General features: G+C 46.7%; 1 protein-coding gene across 1 annotated transcript in view; it reads right to left on the bottom strand.

Moving 5' to 3' along the window:
* Positions 1–13,247, bottom strand: part of STK3 (serine/threonine kinase 3) — a 968,587-nt gene that overhangs the window by 912,065 nt on the left and 43,275 nt on the right. The window lies entirely within an intron of this gene.

Raw genomic sequence — 13,247 nt, 5'->3', positions numbered from 1 at the left:
GTGTTTTTGAAGCTACGCATGGCTACGTGCACGTGACAAAATAAGGTGTGCACTCAAGTGCTGCCTCTTTTTTTTATTAAGCGATACAAAAGTGGATGATGGACGGAGCGTTTGAGCAAATCAAACACTCACCCCCAGTCAACTGATCTGGGTTAAATCCATCACCATTCTTTAGCCCACTCTACCACCCCAGTTCAGACATGGCCATATGCAAATCAGTCAGACCCTGTGCATCATGGGAACAGTCCAGCCCGAACTGCCGAGCCATGTCTTCCCTGGACCGGAAACAAGCATCCTGGGACCGGTTTCGGATTCATAATCCTCATCAGCCAGGCTATCTTGAATCCAGTGGCCAAGTGAGCAAGGGACCCGTCCATCACCACCCCCTTTTGTACCGCTTTTGGCCGCCATAAGTGTGGCAGGGTATGCTCAGACGTGAGTCCCTTGCTCACTTTGCCACTGGATTCAAGCAAGCCGGGCTGAAGACGGCTGGAATGCCAGAAACCAGTCCTCTGAAGCTTGTTTCCTGTCCAGGGAAGACATGGCTTGGCAGTTCGGGCTGAACTGTTCCCATGAGGCACAGGGTCAGACTGATTTGCATAAAGCCATGTCTGAACTGGGGTGGCAGTGTGGGCTAAAGAATGGTGATGGATTAAACCCAGATCTTTTGACTGGGTGTGAGTGTTTGATTGATTCAAATGCCCCGTCCATCACCACCCCCTGGCATGTATTTATTACCAAATGGATTATTTTCGAGGTGCCCAGTTTATTTTATTTATAAAGTTTTATATAGCGCAAACTTGATCCCGAAGGCTATCAGAGCGCTTTACAAGTTGAGGCAAAGGTAACAAATCAGAACATTAGTCTAACATTGGGAATCTAATGGGCATGTGGGGAACCAAGCGCCTGTCCAGTCGCGTAGAACTGTATAAGTTCTGGACCCCGCATCTAAGACTTTGTAGAATGCCCTGATGACCCCAAAAGGCCTACTTCCAGAATAGATAAATACTCCTGGCCCCACCATTCCATCTAGGACTTAGCTGGGGGTAGAAAGTCTGCCCATTATTTAATTTAATGTATTTTTTTTTTAACAACTGCCTCCCACCCTCGGGACATATCAGCTGCCACTGGTGAGTAGTCAGAAAGGACTCAGGTTAGGCGGTAACAGGGTTGTCAAAATTCTAATATCTTGGGGGAGTATTTCAAGTTTTTTACTGATATGCTCTACAGTGAGGGAGAGGCTGTGGTGAGGGAGGGGAGGCTAGCTTCTAGGGTGATTTCTTCTAGGAGCCAGAATATGGCATGGTGTTTGAGAAAGTTTAGTGGGGGCAAACAAAGGGAGGTGTCAAAGGAGGTGAGGGTGGTTGAAAGTGAGGAGGAGAAAAAAAGGGATGTTCTCTAGGTTTTTTCTAATGATAATTCTGGGGAGTGCCCATGTGAAAAGAGGGAGCATAGAGATGAGCAGGAGCAGGGTGTACACTTACAGAGGTTCGAGGGAGCTAGCTTGATATTTGGCTTCTGGGGTGGGGGGTAAAATGAAGGGACTCTAGAGGGAGAAGGAGACAAAATAAAGGGGTTGGGGGCATGTAGTGCTGGCAATTTAGTGGTGGAAAGGAGTACTTTATTTGGCACTGGGGAAATGACAAGAGAGGGTGAGCTAGAGGGAGGGGTTGAGTGTACCATGAAGGCAGACCCCAGGAAAGGAGAGCACAGGGGAGTGGAAAGAAATAGGAAGTGGAGGAAGAGGTGCGAGGCAGGTTTACTGTAGGATTATTGCGAGTTACTTTAGGTCATTGAAGAGATTGGAGAAGTTATGTAGATTGATGTCAGAGTGGAGCACAATGAAAATGTTTTATCTATTGTGAAGGAAAGTTAAGAATCTCTTAATGACAATGAGGCGAGGATTATGCATTACCCTCTTTATTCACAACAGATGATGGATGCCCTCCAGCTCTCTTAGACTGAACACGGTCTGGAAAATCTTGCCCTTTTTTCCACAAACAAATTGTTGCTGATGTCTCCTTTGCTTTTTAAACCGAGGACTTCCTAGTCTATCACCTTTCGTTCATTCGAGGAGAAACATCGAGACAGAGCTCTTTTGCATCAGAGTCCCTAAGAATTCAGTGTGGCAACCCCAACTGTCTGAAGAACACGGCATTCCAGGTAATCTTCTTCCATTTGTGAAGAAACAGGCTTAACTGACCTTCCAGTTTTGGATGGGAAAGAAGGAAGGCTGCTCACCTTGGCAGCCTCCTGAGTTGATATTACTGAATCCTCAATGTTCTTTGGTAGGGAAGAAGCTTTCCAAGCAACTTGAATCTGAACACTGGTTATTGCATTTGAAAGCCCTGCACCTTCTGGGAGCCTTAGAAAATCGGCCAGCTAGACGATTGTTCCCTGTCTCATCCAGGCCCACCAAAACCCTGTGGGCTAAATATCTTTTTCAATGAGGGCTGTGCTTTGTTAGTTAAGGGAACTGAAAGTAGCTACAAACTTCTGTAGTTCATTGACAAAGGATTCCCAGAAGGGGAAGCCCTTTGGTCACAAGACCAGTCTCCTTTGAGGTTAATTGCAGCAGTTTCAGGACCCTCCTAAAAAAGTAAAAGGCTTACTGAGCCCAGCCAGATGAGGCATCTAAAGAAATGGGTTGCCCCAAGACCTTGGCCTCCTCAGCCACATCCAAAATCTTTGTTAAGGGAGCCACTATGTTCATCAGCTTGCCTTAGCATTACTACCAGTAATGGTCTCTGCTTTTTTCAGGTCCTTAAGGAACCTTCCCAAGAAAGTGGGCAACTTGACATCTATTTACACCCTCAGACCTTTCCTTTTCCAAAGGTTTGTGGAGTCTATTCCAAACATATTTGGCTACCTTTGTAGCCCATTCCCAGCAGCAAGGAGGACAATGTCCCATGATTTGAACATGTCCTCGTCTGCCCCTTCTGAAGCCACAAATTGGTCTCCTGGGATGTCCGTTCCCACTGGAGTATTTCCTAGCAGGGGAAGGCCATAATGGCCTTTAGATTCCTTCCCTGATCGGAGTTCTCCCTTCCCTTCCCTTCTACACCCAGTTCTCCCCTACATAGGGAGAAATAATTTGTAGAGGCTGTCAGGCTGCCAAAAGTGAGGTAGAAGTCCGCTTCCCAGCCAGCGGTTAATACACACAGAACACATGATTTTTCCAGGAGACCTCCCCTAAGTGTCTCAAGTTATGCTGAGGGGGGTGTTTTCCTTTGACTCTGCTGTGGTTCCCAGAGGACCCTACCACCTGTGGTTCACCCACTGGATTCTCCTCAAGGTGTGGGTAAAAAGGTTGCAGTAGAAGAAGGCCACCCCATTGCAGCAACTGCCTGCTCAGAAGTTTGACACTGCTTTTTGCACTGATGAATCCTACACCTCTGATAGATACACTTCCATGCCAACCTCCTCAAACTTTCACCCCCTCCATTGTCACAGCTGCACCCAGTCATCTCCTCACCGAATGTGAAATATATACTATATATCTATATTATACACATTCAACCACTTCGTTGACTGGGGAAGACCTCACTGAACTTTGTGCTTTTATAGACTCTAAGAGGAATATCGGCTGTTGCTAAAGGAGAAGGTCCAATCAACTACAGGAATACCCAACAAGAAGGCTCCACTCAACAGTAACAGCTAAGACAATAGGAGGAAGAAGGTCAGCCAATTAATTGAGGAGTTTCTCTGCTCCAAATACAGTCCCTTTGGGAGGTATTTGCTGTCTACCTCACAGGCATCATTTTAACTGCTTCGACGCTCATGACGAGCTGAGCTCGTCATGAGTGTTACCGCTCGCACGCTGATGACGAGCTGAGCTCGTCCTGTAACGAGTCTTTTTTCAAATCGCAGCGGGAAAACCGCTAGCGCGCATGCGGTTAAGAGTGGGGCAGGTGCGTCACAGATGTGAGCTCTTCAGAATCAAAGGAGTAAAATGTGTCTCTTCAATTCATAGCGTCTGCTCCATGTTTGGCCCCCACATCCGTCCTTTAATAATAATAATAATATAATATCGCCATTTGTAGAGCACGAACAGCTACCTCCAGCAGAGGTGTCCCTGCGCCATAGCAATAGACAGAAAGCCGCCAGGCCGTATCTCGCCAGAATCCTGAGAACAGTTTAAATTAGACTGAAAAGCCATGTTTTTACAGCTTTTCTGAATAGTGGTTCTGACTTAATCAGCCGCAAGCGGTGGGGCAGGGAGTTCTATAGCTTGGTTGCCCCCACTGTAAAAGATCTACAGCCGAGGCAGACTTTCCTAACATGCGGAATACAAAGAAGATTTTGAGTGTTGGACCTCAAGGCGTGATTCTATTTGTAAATGCATAACCGTTGTCTCAAATAACTGGGGCACTTCCCATGAAATGACCAGAAGGCTAAGGTTAGAGCTTTGAATTCAATTCTTTTTTCCACCGGCAGCCAGTAAAGCTCTTTAATGTGCAGAGAGATGTGATGGCGAAATGGAACACGTCTAATCAATCTCGCAGCCGCATTCTGTTCCATCTGTAGTTTTTTTGATAAGGTAGGCTGGCAAATCCAGGTATAGGTCGTTGGCATAGTCCAGCCTAGATGTCACAGTGGCATGGTCCTTTGTTGTTGCAGTCCAATGCCGCAGTGGATGGAGGACCACACAACAGAGAAAATGTCTACAGAGCTTGTCTTCCATTGTGTGCTCTGTCCTGTGTCAATGAAAGCTTTTGAAGGGGCAGAGGTGCCCTACCAGCCAAGTGACAGATATCACTTACAGTATCCCTCAAATCAGATAATGGGTTGCTGGGAGTACGCACACTTGCACATGCATTACTTTACAGCACACCCGGACTTCCTGCAGCTACCAAATGAGATAAGCAAACATAGCAAGCAAAAGCCAGCCGCATAAAACATGTCAATGCAGGACACATACGTTTCAAGAAACATTGAAACACGAAACTGCACACATGTCCTGTGAAAGGCATTTGAAAAACTATCACTTATGTAGCTGCTCAGCAGTGAAGAATAAGTGATTGATCATCTCCTCAGCATGGAGGATACGAGTTTAAAAAAAAATAATATTTATGAAGTTTTATATAGCGCGAACTTGATCCCGAAGGGTATCAGAGCGCTATACAATGTGAGGCAAAGGTAACAAATCAGAACATTAGTGTAACATTGGGAATCTAATGGGCATGTGGTGTGTGTTATCAGATGATGCGGAGAGAGCGTGGTGTGCGTCATCAGACGATGTGGAGAGAGCATGTGGTGTATAATTTAAGTTTTGCCATTTGCTGGATAATAGATTTGTCAGCACATATTAAAATTGCTAATGGTTCAATAAAAAGTAGTCATTCCTTTAATCATAGTTTCACCAAAGGTTTAGAGGTAGAGTAACAATACTTCCCATCCACGGGAGTTTATTTGTTGCTTCATGATATTGAATATATCTAGTATAAAAAACATATTCAATTCATTACACAATTTTGTAGTGCCTCATCAGGAGCCTCTTACTCCATATACCTATCAACAAAATTAAAATATGACAAATCATTAATTTCCTTGGGGAAAAGTGTTAATAATATAAATATCATATACATTTAAATAACTCAGATGATACAATATTATCACTGAATCAATATTGCAGTATAAATTAATCTTGTCACACTTAAACTCAGTTTCAAATTTCCTAAGGAGATCTTCATCAGAACTTTCTCCAGTTGTCGAATTAAGATCTATTCCTAGTACCCCTGTCTGCCAATACAGTTCACCACTTTATTAGAACCTGTGTGATGAATAAGTCAATATTTACATGTACCAGTTCCTAAATGCTATAGACCATCAATGTAAAACTCCTACTAAGAGCATTGAGGCTCCTGTAGAAGAACTGCAAAAGTGTTGATTATGCTCTTTAAACTATCTATGACAGATTATATTTTTTTTAAGAAAACTTGTGCGGAACCAAAAGTAATTTAAAATCATGATATGTATGTATGCCTTGTTGGAATTGTTCGGATTCTTAGGAATTAAGAATCGGAACAGTTCAGAGTGTTATTTGTATTTATTGTGTTATGGTAGAATGTTGGGGAGACGCAGGTTGCTGGAGATTGCTGTGCTTGCCTGGGTCACGCCCGGGGTTGTCATAACAAAGAAGTTACTCTACAAATCATCCTGTTTCCTTCGTATTATATGGAGGATTTTCATAATGGTAAATGTTATGATTCATGCATTTTTGTTGTTACAAGTTTGATTTGTTTCTTTTGTTCTAAAAGAGGAAGAGGTGTTGGGTGGTATGCCATCCCTGTACCCAGTTTATGTGTCATCCCTGCTGCTTTATTACGTGCGCCCATGGAATGTCAAGGGGGAAAGGTTCTGGAATGGGACGGACGAGGGTGGCGTTTGGGACGAGTGTTTAGATCGGAGGCTGCGTGTAGTGTGTTAGCATTCCTCTTCTCCGGCTGTCAGAGAATAAACACTTCCAACCAACCTGTAAGTCGGGGGCTTAACACTTGCTCCTACTGTTATACACCAAATGTTGGTTTAATGATAAGAAGAAGCTCTGCGTTACAAACCATAAGCACATGGCCTAATGTCAGTTGTAACCAGAAAACTACAGAATTTAGTAAATAAATGTTATCGCTCGACTAGCCTTCGCTTTCCCTTTCCTTCTCTTTCTTTCCCTTTTCCTTCCTTCCTGCCTGTCTTTTCTTCTTTTATTATTGATCACTTGGGTTAGTCTCTTGAAACCCATATAGGCGTAATAACTTCACTTTAATTGAATATGTGCTGATTTTGCCTTAGATATCTTATATTAACCCTGTTACCGTTTTTTCTGTCTTCCCTCTTGGAAAAAAAAAGTATTCCGCCTAAGATTGAAATGTAGAAAATCTTTCTTTTTCTCTTAATAAAAATCAGTACTTTATCTTACCTCTGCCAAAGTGTTCTTCTAGAACTTGTCTCATTCAATATTATGTATATTTTGGTATATGGACTCCAAGCTCTTCTTTCAAAAGTCTTTTTAAATATGTGATCTTCTCATCCCGGTTTACTTCTTGTTTGCTGCTTTGCCCTAGTCAGGGTAAAACTAACCCCTCACCAGAGCATTGTCTGTTTGGTCGTCAAACGCTGCAGGGCTGAAAAGACTCCGAAAGGGACGAGCTCGATGTGCGCATTGTGTCATAAACTATCGGCCGCACAAGTGCCCTTCCCTTTGTTTTCAGCCATTCCTGTACATAAAGGAGATAGTCGCACCTGTGCTAGCTCTAAACATTTGCTTATAAAGTGGGCACACCGGTGGAGTAAATGTGCTTGTGAAGAAAAAAAAATCTGTATCTATAACAGCTTTAAATCTCCCGTTATCGATGTGGTGCTTGTGGATTTCACAGTCATTTCTCTAGCTGCCCGTTTCATGCTGGTTTTTGGCTGATATCATAGCTTGTCTGCAGTGTCTGGGACAAACAGCAAACAGCTGAACTGTTTGCGCTCACTATTGGAAGGAAGGGAACCTTGGCAGAGGACATTGAATTAAAAAAAAACCATGGGCAGTCGCTATTCACTTTAAAATAAAACTGCACCATGATTGGCCATGTTTTACGCTGTTCCAGCCCCGCGATGTCTGCCATCTACTGTGCCCGAGCCGGGAGGTTGCTTTCTGCCACAGAACCATTGTCGACTTAGCTCTTATGATATTTATTATATTACATAGCAAGAGAGCTGAGCGGGGATTGGATGGACAAGGCCACACAGCGCCCAAGAGAAGACACAGTGGGCTGTTAGTTGGCCCAGCCCATGACTCCAGGGCAGAATGGATTTGTAGTGAGAAACCTTAAGTACTCGTCAGGCTGGGCGACTCGAAAGACCAGTCAGTCTGTCATACCTAGTTTGTTTACACATGCAAAAAGAACAATTGATGGACAGAATGCACAACAATGTCATACATTCACCCCAGTACAGAGATCTGGGCATAAATCCATCGTTTTTTTACTCACCATGTCATTCCAGTTTGGACCCAGCCATATGCAAATCAGTCTTGACCCTGCACCCAATGGGAACAGTGAAGTATATTCATAAATAAATCCAAGATACAGGTTGCTTCTTAAAATGAAGTTTAATCCAGGAATGGAATCCCATCCATATGCAAGACAGCCACGCATCAACTGACTAACATAGGAATCTTCATATGTCAGCATACTGCATGACATACTAAATGACATACTTAATATTCTAAAAAGAAACTTAAAGATACAGTGCTAAATATCACAAACAGTCCAGCCTGAACTGCCAGGCCAGGTCCTAACTGGACTAGAAACAAGCATCCTAGGACCGGTTTCGGGATTTCAGCCCTCATCAGCCAGGGCTGGGTATGCCCAGACGTGGGTCCTGTGCTCTCCATGCCACTGGAATCAAGCTATCCTGGCGAACCCGGCCCTAGCAGAGAATCCACCGAGACGCGACTAACTAGGCGATCCTAGACGCCCGGCAAAGTTTATTCCTAAGTTAAGGCATCCGGGCGCCCCAAAAAAGACTGCACAATCAAAGACCTCCTCTCGTGCTCCAGGAGGACTTCATCAGAGGACACAAACCCACAAACAGGCGGGGTGGGGTCCCAACCCGAGCACCCCACGGAGGAGCCAGTGTCTGGGTCATTCATGGAGGCATTGTTTACCTCCCTGAGGGACGAGCTCCACTCCATAAAACGTGAATTCTCCCAGGAGATTAAGGAGACTCGGAGGGACATGGATGCCATGGGGGAGCGAGTGGCGGAACTAGAGGACAGAGAGGGGGCCGTGAAGATGAAGCAGAGGCCCTCCAAAAAGAGGTTATCCAACACCGGGAGCAGTATATCGACTTACAAGCATACTTAGAGGATTTAGAGAATCGCTCCCGGAGGAACTACGTGCCCATTAGGGGAGTGGGCTCCGGAGCAGAGGGGGAGGACATATTTGGTTTTGTCTGAGATCTTTTCCATCATATCTTAGAAGGCCCCCCCGCAATCTCCAATCCAACTGGACAGAGCACACTGGGAACTGAACAGAGCACACTGGGTGGGCCCTCCCTGAACGAATACTGCTAACACCCAGGACATACTTGTCTGCATGCACAATTTTCAGGTCCAGGAGGAGTTTCTGAGGAAAGCACGCGGCGCACAACCCCATCACTTTTCAGGGCCAATTCCCCACCCTTTTTCAGGACCTTGCTGCCCTCACCCAGCAGAAACGTCGGTCGTTCTGCCTGGCGACAGCACACCTTCGCAGTCATGGAATAGCCTACTCCTGGGCCCGTCCCTTCCATCTGATTTTCCGCTGGGAAGGAAAGCTCCATCAACTGCGCTCACTCACCGAAACATGCCGGGTGTTAAGACTGGACCCTCCGTAGGAGCAGCAAGCGGGGGGCTCTCCGCCCCCTTCTTGGAGAGTGAGGAAAAATGGTTGGCAGAAAGTGGGTCGAAGTCGTGCTCCAACTAAACCGGATACGGAGGAGATAGCCAAGGTCCAGCAAGTTGCACTGGAAGCAGTGCCTTAAATGTTGGCCAAAATTGTTGACCCCTGATTAAGTGCCCTGATTATGCATAACATATAGCCAAGGGAGGGGCGGTAGGTGTCGGGCTACTGGCCATCTAGATTCCCCCATCTCGCCATGTGGTTAGGTCGGGCCACAGGACTATACGCAAGACTGAACTTAAATTTTTTCTTATCGTTGTTGTTCATAAGTTTTGGGAGGGACTTGTTTGGGGTCCGCACTCACCCACACATGGGCTGCTCTACCACTCTACACTGGACTGACACCACGCGTGGCAAAGCTCGCCATGCTCCCAAGAGGGGAGGGAAAAGGAAAGGGTTGGTCAAAGCGGAAGCAAATCTATTGCCAGTATGACAAGTAACACAACCCAAATTCTTACACTGAATGAACAAGGGCTCAACAACCCGATCAAAAGGCGGGCAATACTTAACTACCTTGAATCATCTCGGGCAGATATAAGCCTACTTCAAAAAACCCACCTCCTCTTTAGGGACTGCCACAGATTGGATCCAGAGCCTTTCCGCAGCAACTCTTCTTGTCTGTCCCCTCCAAATGAGCAGGAGTGGCTATCCTGGTTACCAAATCCTTTAAAGGAGTGGTCGAACACAAGGTCGATGAGATTAAAGGCCGACTCCCGTTATATAGGTTCTCCATGGCGGGGAGGTCTCTAGTGATTGGTTCAATCTATGCACCCAATGAGAAACCAGAGGGGTTCTTGCTTGAGGCCGTGGAGAGGGCGCTGGGATCAGGGGACCAGTTAGTGCTCCTAGGAGGGGACCTCAGTTTTGTATTTGATAACTCAGTGGACAGATCAGCACTGCGATACGGCCAGTCCGGGGCTTTATCAACTGCAGGTCAGGCACGATTGCGTGAGCTGGGGGTTGTGGATTTATGGAGACTGTTCCTTCCCCTAGGTCTTGGCGCTTAAGGGACTTTATGTTACATCGCAAAGAGGACATAAACCAAATCCAGCTTTCACTCAAAGACTACATTACACACAATGACATCCCCGAGACATCGACCAGGGTACTGTGGGAAGCACTTAAAGCAATTATTAGAGGGGAATTTATGGCCATAGCCACAGCAGACAATAAGATCCATAGGGAAAAGAGAGAGGACCTTACCAAGTGGACAGTAGAGCTTGAACGCATACATCAGCGCACGGGAGCCCCTAGGGTCTGGCGGCAATTAACTAAAATGCACGCTCAATTGGCAGCGTTACACACAGATAGGGCGGAATATTCCACACTTCGCCTGCGAGACTCATTATGTGGGGGGAGACAAATGGAGCCATCGCTTGGCTAACACACTGCGGGGTAAAAGACAAGAACAGGGCGTTTTGGAGATGTACTACTCCAGGGGGGACCTGGTCTCAGAAGGCCCAGATACAGTGAATGCCTTCAAGGACTTCTACGCACAGTTACCAATATTTAAATGCAGAGGCTGGATCTCAGAATATGAAGGGGGCTAAAACCTCGACTCTCACCCCTGAGCAGGCGTATTCCCTGGATGAGGACATCCGCATCGGAGAGGTCATCTCAGCTATAGTGTGACCTAAATTCGCAAAATCCCCAGGCCCAGATGGGTTCTCAGCGGCCTTCTACAAATCCTTCTGTTCAACGTTAGCACCTATCTTAACAAGACTCAACAGCTCATCATCCGAACCTGGGACTATCCCATCTCAGATGCTCAAGGCCTCTATGATAGTTTTGCCCAAGCCGAGGAAAGATAAACAACCCTGCAGCTCTACAGGCCCACCTCACAATATTGACCTTAAACTATACACGAGTATTATAGCACGGAGGATCAACACATACCTCCCCTCTTTATGGACCCAGATCAAGCAGGCTTTATTCCATGCAGGCAGACCAGTGACAACACCAAGAGAGCACTACACATTATAGAAAAAGCGAGCAGGGTCCAGGAGGAATACATGCTCCTAGCGGTCGATGCCGAGAATGCCTTTGACTGGGTACATTGGACATACCTCGAACAAGTTCTAAAACACTTCGGGTTAGGGAACAGATGTAGGACCCGCATTTTAAATTGCTACCAGGCGTCTACTGCGAACGTCCAGCTTAATGGCTTTAATTCCCGCCCTTTCCAATACACAGATGCACCCGGCAGGGCTGCCCGCTATCCCGGCTGTTATTTGCTCTGTATATAGAGCATATGGCCCAGAGGATCCGAGCCCACCTGGACATCACTGGAGTACCATTTGGAGGTGACAGACACTCCATCAGTCTCTAGGCTGATGATATTCTGGCATCCCTGGTGCACCAGATTGCCTCCCTGCTGGCATTTATGGGAAAACTGAGGGCCTTTGGGGAGGTATCGGGGTTCCAAATAAATATAAACAAATCTCAAGCACTTAACCTCGCTGTACCCTAGCGCACAGTAGAACTTCTTGCATCCCAATAGCCCATCCTGTGGGCCACTGAGACAATCCCGTATCTGTTGGATCAATCTGACCCCTACGATCCAAGCGACAATATACAGCAACTATAAGGCGCTTTTTCATCGCAACTAGGGAGGTGGAAACGCCTACATATTTCCTGGTTGGGGCGGATTGCAGCCTGCAAGATGACAGCCCTTTCCAGGATATTATACCTCTTTCAAACTTTGCCATTCGCTCCTCCAAGGGGAGTGATCGCCAAACTCCAGTCGGCATTAGCACAATTCATCTGGCAGGGACAGAAGCCACGTATGAAGCGCTCCCCGAGATATCCCCCCCTCCCCCCAAAAGTCGGAGGCCTAGGCATCCCAGACCTACAACTGTACTTCAAAGCAGCGCAGCTGCGATATTTGGTAGAGTGGAGTCGCCCAGAGCCTGAGAAGCATTGGCTCTTTCAGGACAGAGCCATTGCAGGCACGGCCCTATGGAAGATTCCATTTCTTCCCAAAGTACACTGGTCGAGGGGTCTGCATCTGTCCACAATAACCAGGACAACGATGACGGCCTGGGACGGCACTAGCATTAAAATGGATTACATACCCATCCCCGCTGACAAGCCTCTCCGAGAATTCGGACTTCACCCTGGGCATAACGCAGACAGGCTTAGCAACCTAGAAAACATCAGCATGTCGCTCCATGGGCCACTTTTTGGATTCGGAGGGCTTGCTCTTCTTCCCGCAACTGCGGGAGGATTTTGGGCTCCCGGAATTAGAACAATTTCATTACATACAATTAAGACATTGGATCACACACCCCTAAAACTGTGCCAATGCGCAACGCCACTTAACTCAGTACGAAAGGTGGCTTTTGGCCAAATTGTCGGATAAGGGAATGATTAAGAGTTATATGCTATTCTACTCCAAACCCAGGTTCGCATAAACCAGGCGGGGCAGAGAAGGTGGGAGGTGAAATTGGGGCGGTCCCTGAGCCCTAAAGACTGGGAGGGCATAGCCTACAGGGCCCGCCACACTACACACCCACGGAGAGCGACTGCTGCTGGTGGGGATGCGGGAGCCAAGGGACACTGTCACACATTCTGTGGGATTGCCTGCGGGTCCAGCAATACTGGACGCAGGTCATGAACGATATAGACAAACATTTGGATACGCAGTTCCCACGTTTCCCAGCCTACGTCTTGCTGGGCATCCCAAACCCATTAACATATCCCCTAAGATCTACATGTGGCCGGCAAATAGGAATGGGGCTAGGGGCGGTGGCCCAGGCCCTCTTAGCTCACTGGGGCAACGCGCTAGTCCCCACGCACACAAACTGGCTGCACAGGATG

Source organism: Lissotriton helveticus, chromosome 4_1 (assembly GCF_964261635.1).
Source record: "Lissotriton helveticus chromosome 4_1, aLisHel1.1, whole genome shotgun sequence".
Classification (NCBI taxonomy): Eukaryota; Metazoa; Chordata; class Amphibia; order Caudata; family Salamandridae; genus Lissotriton; species Lissotriton helveticus.
The sequence above is the reverse complement of the archived record's forward strand: the minus strand, read 5'-3'. Positions and strand labels throughout refer to the sequence as shown.